Source organism: Spinacia oleracea, chromosome 6 (assembly GCF_020520425.1).
Source record: "Spinacia oleracea cultivar Varoflay chromosome 6, BTI_SOV_V1, whole genome shotgun sequence".
In the NCBI taxonomy this organism is placed as follows: Eukaryota; Viridiplantae; Streptophyta; class Magnoliopsida; order Caryophyllales; family Amaranthaceae; genus Spinacia; species Spinacia oleracea.
Genome location: NC_079492.1, coordinates 139,770,396 through 139,779,996, shown reverse-complemented (window position 1 = coordinate 139,779,996; position 9,601 = coordinate 139,770,396). Strand labels below are relative to the sequence as shown.

Sequence of the window (9,601 nt, the reverse complement as noted above, 5' to 3'; positions counted from 1 at the left end):
TTTGTATTTAATATGTTTCGATGTGATTTTGGTGAATTTGGATTTGACGAACTTGAAGTTGATAAGAGTTTGTTCACGAGGCCCAGTGTGTAGATCTACGATTTTATCTCCGAGAAGAGAAAATCAAGATGGAAGATCCAACTTTATCGCACTAATGAGGATCCTAAGGGTAACTTTTCTATCGAATATTTTTTTTGTCCATCAAATATAGGTTCTCGTATCTTGTAGAAAGTGTTTAATTTTCTCCTTCAACATGTTGAAATCTTATATATATATATATATATATATATATATATATATATAGGAAAATTTGGTAATATTAATCCAACCTTTGGCCGATTTTCTTTTATTAATCCCACCTACGACATATTTTTTAATAATCCCACCTTTACTACCCGACGACTTTTATTGGGCTTAAGTGGCCGGTAATCGGTGAAAAAGTCAACGAGATGGTGATGAATTGATGATGATGACTGAATATATCGAGAGAGAGTACTGCCATGTAGAGAAATAATGCCGCTTACAACAGTTTTATGACCTGTTGGGCCCAATAAAAGTTGTTGGGTAATAAAGGTGGGATTATTAAAAAATATGTCGTAGGTGGGCTTAATAAAAGAAAATCGGTCAAAGGTGGATTAATATTACCAAATTTTCCATATATATATATATATATATATATATATATATATATATATATATATATATATATATATATATATATATATATATATATATATATATATATATATATATATATATATATATATATATATATATATATAGGGGAGGGATCCGGTGAGAACACCTCCTTATGTAAGAACACTTCTTATGGTGAGAACACTTTTGCACTCTCTATGTTCTATATTTATTCAACAATGTTCTAAATTTGCTAACTCATGTTCTAAATTTATTCAACGATGTTCTAAATTTATTTAACCATATTCTAAATTGGTTCAACCATGTTCTAAATTTATTCAAGCATGTTTTAATTTTATTCAACCATGTTCTAAATTTTTAACTTCATGTTCTAGATTAATTCAAGCATGTTCTAAAATTATTCAACCATGTTCTAAATTCTTAACCTCATGTTCTAGATTAATTCAAGCATGTTCTAAAATTATTCAACCATGTTCTAAATTTGTAAGCTCATGTTCTAAATTTATTCAAGCATGTTCTAAATTTATTCAACAATGTTCTAAATTTATTAAATGATGTTCTAAATTTATTCAACGATGTTCTAAATTTATTCAACGATGTTCTAAATTTATTCAACGATGTTCTAAATTTGTTCAACCATGCTCTAAATTTATTCAAAGATGTTCAAAATTTATTCAACAATGTTCTAAATTTAGAACATGAGAATGTAGTCAACACATATACATATATACATGTTCTAAACTTTTAAGCTCATGTTCTAAATTAATTCAAACATGTTCTAAAACTATTAAACATGTTATAAAACTATTCAAGCATCTTCAAAATTAATTCAAGCATGTTCTAAATTTATTCAATCATGTTCTAAATTTTCAAGCTCATGTTCTAAATTTATTCAATCATGTTCTAAATTTATTAAATGATGTTCTAAATTTTTTCAAGCATGGTTTCGGCTAATGAAAATTAAGACTTCGAAATTATTTTTGAAATAAAAAGTCGAATGCCACGTAGATAAATAATTCGGTGCCATGTAAATATTTTTATTAATTAATTATTAATATTTCTTATATACAATTTCATCCAAAATCAAACACTATAATAATTAAAAAATAAATCTAAAATGAAATTCAATCCATAATAAAAAAAACAATCTAATCTAATATATAAAGTATAGCAGTTGATATATATAGGAATTTTATTTTAATGTAACAATTTAATAGAAATCGTGCATCGCACGGGCTACAATCTAGTATTACACTTTAATAAACGTTAGCTATGTGCCTATGTCCACGTGCAGAACAGAGAAATTTTTTTTTTAGTAATCTTGTGAAATAGAAATCATATAATATAACTAAATTATGACCTAAATAGTTTATATAGTTTTATCTAAACATATGCGAAAAAAACCCAGAAAAATGCCCAAAATACTGAAAATAGATAACCCTATCGAGATCCTCATACTGGGGCGTTGCAATAAAGAGGCTTGACCGATTCAAGGCATATTCTAACAACCTATTTTTCCGATCTAATCCAGAATTTGATCTCAAAGTCTAAAATTGCCAACTACCTGGTACTCCCTCCGTATTTTAAAAAGACATACACTTTCCTTAAACGGTCGTATTTTAAAAAGTGATACACTTCCTTTTTTGACATGTTTCTCTCTTTCTTGTGGTCCCTACACTTACTCACATCACCTTTTTAAATAATTCACCCACTACACCACTTTCATCTTATTTTAACTAAATTCAACTCACTCTTCTAAAACTATGTGCCGATCGAAGTATATCTCTCTTTGAAATACAGATGGAGTATTTGATGCGATCCAGACCAAAAATAGTATGATTAGATACCATGCAATAAACTTCCATGTGAGGAGAGACTCTTTAGTAGGCCCAATAATAAAATTGCCCAATAAAAATGGCAACTAATGTTTGGATCGTATATGGTCGTGGTCCAATAATGGATAGGGCACAATTGCACTTATCCCATGGAAACTTTGGGAACCGTCGATCGGTACTAATCATCGCCGGCCAGAGACTAATTATCAACCGTTGGATGAGTTTGAAGGAACCTAATTGGGCCTACAAAATTTACCAACTCCGGCAAGAAAAGGACGGGACAATAAAAAGACATAGAATCATCAATAGTAAAAAGACAACGAATGTTTAAATGATGGTAATGTTTTTTAACATTGAAAACAAAAAGATGTAATGGGCCTACCAGCACAAGCATTGTGGGATTTAATTACAAAATACACGTAGCCCAATTACATATTGGGCCCATTATGCATGGGCTGGGTGCAAAGAGGAACTTCCCATGTGGCCCATCCATGTAGTAGTTCGTTATCTTCCTGCTAACGGTATTACTACTTACGTCAATGGATTCGGACTCATTTTTGCAAAACTTGCCTTTTTGTTGTTAAAGTTAAGTGGTTGGCCGTTGGGGTAATGAAAAATAATTGCCAGTGTGTTGTTATCCATTGATTCCTCTTCTTTGGGTCACACGACAGCCATAGCCGCTAGTCCGCTACGGTTTGCTAAAAATATAAGGAAATTTGTAAGAAAAGACTTTTTTAGACACAAAAATTGTGAGAAATGACATTTTAAAAAAAAAATTGTGAAAAAAGGCCCAATTTGATTATTTTGTTGTGAATATTATTCACAACAAAATAATCCAATTGGGTCTTCTTTCACAACTTTTTTTTAAAAAAGATCATTTCTCACAAATTTTTGTGTTTTATAAAGTTATTTCTGACAAATTTTCCAAAATATAATGATACTTTCATCTTTTCGCTTGAGAAAGTAAGGGCATTTTTGTCTTTTTACACAAAGCAATAGGATAAATTAGCATTTAGGTGCTACGGAGTACAGTATTATATATATATATATATATATATATATATATATATATATATATATATATATATATAAACTCATCCTCTCTAAAAATATCTTTAATTTGTTGGCAATATTCTGATCATTAATTGAGCCTTATGAGTGCAAAGAAGTCTTGATGTCGTGTTAATCATAAAGAACAACCGTGAGCGTTCTACTGCACCGAGGTAACGCAAAATTATCTAAAAATCAGTGATTTTCCACGGTGCGACAATTGTAATATTCGTTAATCACAACATTGAGATAAGTTTGTTGAATTTGCTTTATTACGTAAGAATTCTTCATTGATACATTTTTATGGAAAGATGAGTATCTGAGGTGATCGGCGTGACACATGTCATATCGATCATGTTTAGTTTCATAATATAAACATTAGCCATTAGGGCATTGACAATAAGCGTACCATAGATTCATAGATACATAGATAAGTACGTTACATCAGAAAATGTATTTGTTATTGTTTATAGAAGATACAAACACATGAATACAAAGTAATACACAATCCCTTGTTAGAAAAAGGGAGCAAAAATGTACACGATGGCGGATCAATTGGTGCATGTTCATTATAGGTGAGCAATCGGTGCATGTTCATCACAAGTATCTGGTTTACTAACGACATTTTCATTTACTTTATTGGCCCTTCTATTTGCATCTTCATTCAATGGATATAAGTTGTATAATTACTATTTAAGATTTTAATTTTTAAGGCAAGGGCAAGCAAGTTATTTGATGTACAACAAGCCATTTTATCATTATGATTTACGATTTTACGTAGTACGTACGTAGCCGCTTTGATATTGATGAGTTCTCTCTCTATTTTGTTATCTCTTCCTTGAGAGTTTTGTAATTTACTTTTCATTATCTTTCCTTTTTCATGAAAATATAATACGAAGTATAAAAAATTGTTATATATCTTTTTTATTTTTTTTGTTAAAAAAATAGTGTTGTACTACCTCCTTTTCAAAATAATCTCTACACTTTTCGTTTTAGTTTGTAATATTCTTTACATTATGCTTTATTCAATTTTTTAACATGAAAATTATAAATTTTACCTCTCTTACTCTACAACTTTTTACTCACTTTCTCTTGTTTATTCATTTTTTCTTACACTCACCCTGTCACCTACCTTTTTAGATAGTAACCGTAAATATCATTTTGAAACGGAAGTATTATGTGAGCTAGATATGTCATATGTGTAAGAGAAAATTTTTGTCGAAGTGGAAATAGAATAAGAATGTAACCAGCAAAAATAAACAAATGAAAATCAATAGAAAACGTTACTAACTATAATATGCACGAGAAATGTGACAACTAATTTAAGTAAAACAATACCATATATGAATATATACATATATATGTTATAGTGTGTTAAATTCATCATAGTGGAATTTTGATATATGTCATACAAGAAATTGTACTATTAACGATGGGAAATCCCGTCGCGAAAGGTCAATAATCGTTGATTAACGACGGGCTTTCCTGTCGCGAACCCGTCATAAAAGGGGGCCGTCGTTAATAGAAATCCCGTCGTAAATCCGTCGTAAACCCGTCGTAAAAGACATTTGCGACGGTTATTCCCGTCATTGTTTGGTTGTTAGCCCCGTCGCAAAAGCCTTTTGCGACGGAATTTTTGACCCGTCGTAATTAGGTTGTCGTTAAAGATACAAATTCTTGTAGTGATACTTCCTCCGTTCTCATTTACATGACACAATGAAATTTTTTGATGTTATTCACATAACTTCCATTGACTTCCTTTTGTGATTTAACATAAGAAAAAATAGCCATGTGAGGTCTTATTAGATTCGTTTCAATAAATATTTTTTAAATAACAAATTTTTATAACTTTTTCTTATCCATATATATGAAAGATATTAATGTTTATAATCATGCATTGACAAACGTGATTAAATAATTGTGCCATTTAAAAAAGAGCAGAGGTAGTATATCTTAATACGTCTCCCAACCTTTGTTAATTATTATAATCAAGATTATTATATATTGCATATTCACATGACACACCCCTTTGTTATTATAATCCATACTATTACGTATTTGATTTATATGACACTCCTATTTTATTATAATCCAAATTATTACATATTTACGTATGTACGTGTTTGAGTTGAAACAGCTATCCATCTTATTGATATAATGATGTTGTTTCATATACAACGTATGTATTATGTGCGTTCGTAATTTAAGATCAAAACAACACTTAGATGTACATTCATAAAAGATAAGAATCTCTACTTACGATCTTATTATACATATTTTCGAAAGAGAAAATAATTCAATGAATACACAAAGAGAAATATAATTGTCATTTCAAAAAAAAAAAAAAAGTCTGAAAATCATAATCCAATAATGCATGGTTTGTTAGCTTACATCATAGAGATAAACTAAAAAAGTAGCTAGAACTTATCGCTTATCATCATCATCATCATCATCATCTTACGTACATTTCTAGTTATAAGACATCACTAATTGAAGAATAAAAACCACTCATGTCAATGTCGCAATATGACTTTGACTCTAATAAGGTTTATACCTATTGAATAAGATTGAACCTGTATATGACTTTTTTTAAGCGAATGAATTAATGGGGCAATGTTACGAATGAGAGAGAGGCCGGTTATTCTAACCTGAGACCTATAATAATACCTATCTATAATAAATTAGAGGTTCGAATTATCTCTTGTCTATTTAATCTGTATAATTTATGTTGCCATGTAACTCAGTCAGGGCAAAAAAAAAAATGCTGTTGATAAGTATTCTGTTCATCTTGGGCAATGGGCATAGTAATTAATATACAACAATTGACATAATAATAATAATAATAAGATTATTGGTGGAGTAATTTAAATCCCAAAGAATAAAAAGGCAGATGGGGCCAATTCAATTCCATTCGTGTGTCAATTAGAATTTAGAAGTATGGACAATAATTTATACGATCCAAAGTTCCAAACTCTATCTTTTGGCAGCTTCTAATTGTTTGTTTTATTTTTGGACCGAAAATGATACCCTATTAATTATTGGAGTAATTCATAAGAGTAACAACAATAATATTAATAATTGCGTGGTTGGCAATTTGGTTGTAGCAAGCCATGCTTAATGCTTTAGAATAATGCACGTGTACTTATTATTTGCACAAATATTAAGATAAAATTAGAAAAGTGAATATAATAAAATATAGATAAAGTAAGAGAAGTCTGTAAAAAGGTGAATAAGTGTAAGAAAAAAAAAAAAATAAGGTAAGAGAAAATGAGTAAAAATTTATAAATATTACTCCCTCCGTTTCTTTATGTTTGTTACGTTTTGACTTTTGCACGTTTATTAACGTATAATAAAGATTCTTTTTCTTTTTTATTAAAAAATAAAACCAAGTAAAACCTCAATCCACTAATCATTACAACAACCAATAAGATTATTTTATTTAGCAAAATGAACTAATAATGGAAAATCACAAAGATTGCTAACTTAACCTACTTGGGAAATTGCAAAGATATTTAATGAGTTGAAAAAATTGGACCAATTAAAATTAAAAGATGGCACAAAAAATGATAGTATAATAAGTTTATAAAAGGAAAGATTCTCTCATGTAACAAACATTGTGAAACACCCTAAAAGGAATACGTAACAAACAAAAAGAAACGGAAGGAGTAGCTGTTAAGAAAGGTAATTAGGTAGTAATTTTACATGTCTAAAAATAGAATAAAACAAAGTATAAAAACATTATGAAACGGACTAAAACGGAACGTGTTTCAATCATTATGAAACGGATGTAGTATTTTCTATGGCATGGCTTGAGGCTATCCTTTTAAGCTATTAAAATATGACTTATTTTGACGTGTTTCTGAAAAATTATGTAAAACTAAGTTAAGTCAAATAATTTCACGCGAGATTTTTTTTTCCAGATAATATAAATTTAGTAAAAAATTGTAGAATAGAACAAGAATTAATATCACCAGTTGTTTTTTCTTTTCTTTTCAAAAGACAGTTAAGATTTGTAAAACTGAAGTTAAGTTAATTGTCACGCGAGATAAAATGAAGACAAAAAGAAAAAAGTGTTGGCATTGGGGAAGCTACTCTTTTATATCAGAGCCAGGTTTCGATCCTGGGACCTGTGGGTTATGGGCCCACCACGCTTCCGCTGCGCCACTCTGATTTTGTTGAAACATTTGCAAATTTAACATTTATGTTTTTTGGGCTGTATGCAAATATATAAACAGAAAGCGTTAAGATTTGGGCTTAAATCCGGGTAATGGAAAATGGACTACAAGGTCCACTATGAAGAAAGTTAACACGTAATCTGGCACTACCTTTTTTTGTTTTGTTTTCTCAATCTTGTGTACTTGTACAAATTTATTGCACAATTTCACCAAATTATTTTACCTCTTGAAATTAAGAGGGTGATAACTAATAAATGACCTCCTTTGTTATTACTCCCTCCGTCTCTTTTTGTTTTTTATGTTTAACATTTTTCACGCGTTTTAACGATTAAATAATTTGCATCGAGATTCCTCAATTTTTTTTATTTAAACAAGATAAATTACGTTTATTTATAATGTTTTCACTTTTATCAAAATTCCGATATTGGAAAATGAGAAAAATTTAATGTCCCAATGGAAAAGTGTGAGAGATTAAATGATCCAATGAATTTAATTGGTTAAAATAATAATTGGACACAATTTTTGATAGAAAACTAAGTCATTTATGTGATAATATAAAAGGAAATGTAAAGAACATTTTAAAATACCAAAAACGAAAACGTAAAAAACAAAAAGAGACGGAGGGAGTACTATCTTTTTTTTTTAAAAAAAAAAATTTATGGCTTTTTCAAATTTGAACCTCAATTTTTATTAATTTAACATAAAAAATTACCGTGTGAGATTTTGTTTAATTTGTGTTAAGTCTGAACACAAACATTTGATTTAGACAACGAATGTGAACGGTGCAATGATTAAAGAATGAACAAAGTTTTTTTTTTCTTGACAACTCAAACAAAATGGACGAAGAAGTAAATAGGAGAGATTGCCCATTTTTGTGAGAGGTAGAAGTATACTCAATTCTCAAGTATCATACCATGCAATTATTTTTTCTTATTTCTAGTGTATGGAAGTGCTAGAAATTTCAATTAGAGAATAAAAAGGATGAATGCGTGTATGTCATATAAAATCGAATGGTTTCGGCCAATGAAAAATAAGATTTCTAATTTATTTTTAAATTAAAAAAATCGAGTGCCACGTAGATAATTAATTAGGTGCCACATAGATATTATAATTAATTAATCTAATATATATATATATATATATATATATATATATATATATATATATATATTAAGAGGCATATTTGCTGAATTATTAGAGCGCCACATAGGATTACTAATGGTTTCGGCCAATGAAAAATAAGATTTCTAATTTATTTTTGAATTAAAAAAATCGATTTCCACGTAGATAATGAATTAGGTGCCACGTAGATATTTGAATTAATTAATTACTAATATATACAACTCCATCTAAAATCAAACACTATAATAATTAAAAAATAAATCTAAAATAAAATTCATCCAAATTCAAACACTAATCTAAAATAAAATAAATAAAATTCAATTTAAAATCAAACATTAATCCAATAGGCATATTTGCTGAATTATTAGAGCGCCACGTAGGATTACTAATGGTTTCGGCCAATGAAAAATAAGATTTCTAATTTATTTTTGAATTAAAAAAATCGATTTCCACGTAGATAATTAATAAGATGCCATGTAAATATTTTAATGAATTAATTACTAATATATACAACTCCATCTAAAATCAAACACTCTGATAATTAAAAAATAAATCTAAAATAAAATTCATCCAAAATCAAACACTAATCTAAAATAAAATAAATAAAATTCAATTTAAAATCAGACATTAATCCAATATTAGAGCGCCACGTAGGAAAACTAATGATTTCGGCCAATGGAAAATAAGATTTCAAAATTAATTTTGAATTAAAAAAGTTGAGTGCCACGTAGATAAATAATTTAGTGTCACGTAGATATTTTT

The 9,601-nt window shown here is 28.7% G+C and overlaps 1 non-coding gene across 1 annotated transcript; it reads right to left on the bottom strand.

Annotated features, from left to right (window-relative positions):
* Positions 1–7,641: 7,641 nt before the first annotated feature.
* On the bottom strand, positions 7,642–7,713 carry TRNAM-CAU (transfer RNA methionine (anticodon CAU)). The gene has a single exon. It is a non-coding gene; the product is annotated as a tRNA-Met (tRNA).
* Positions 7,714–9,601: the final 1,888 nt, after the last annotated feature.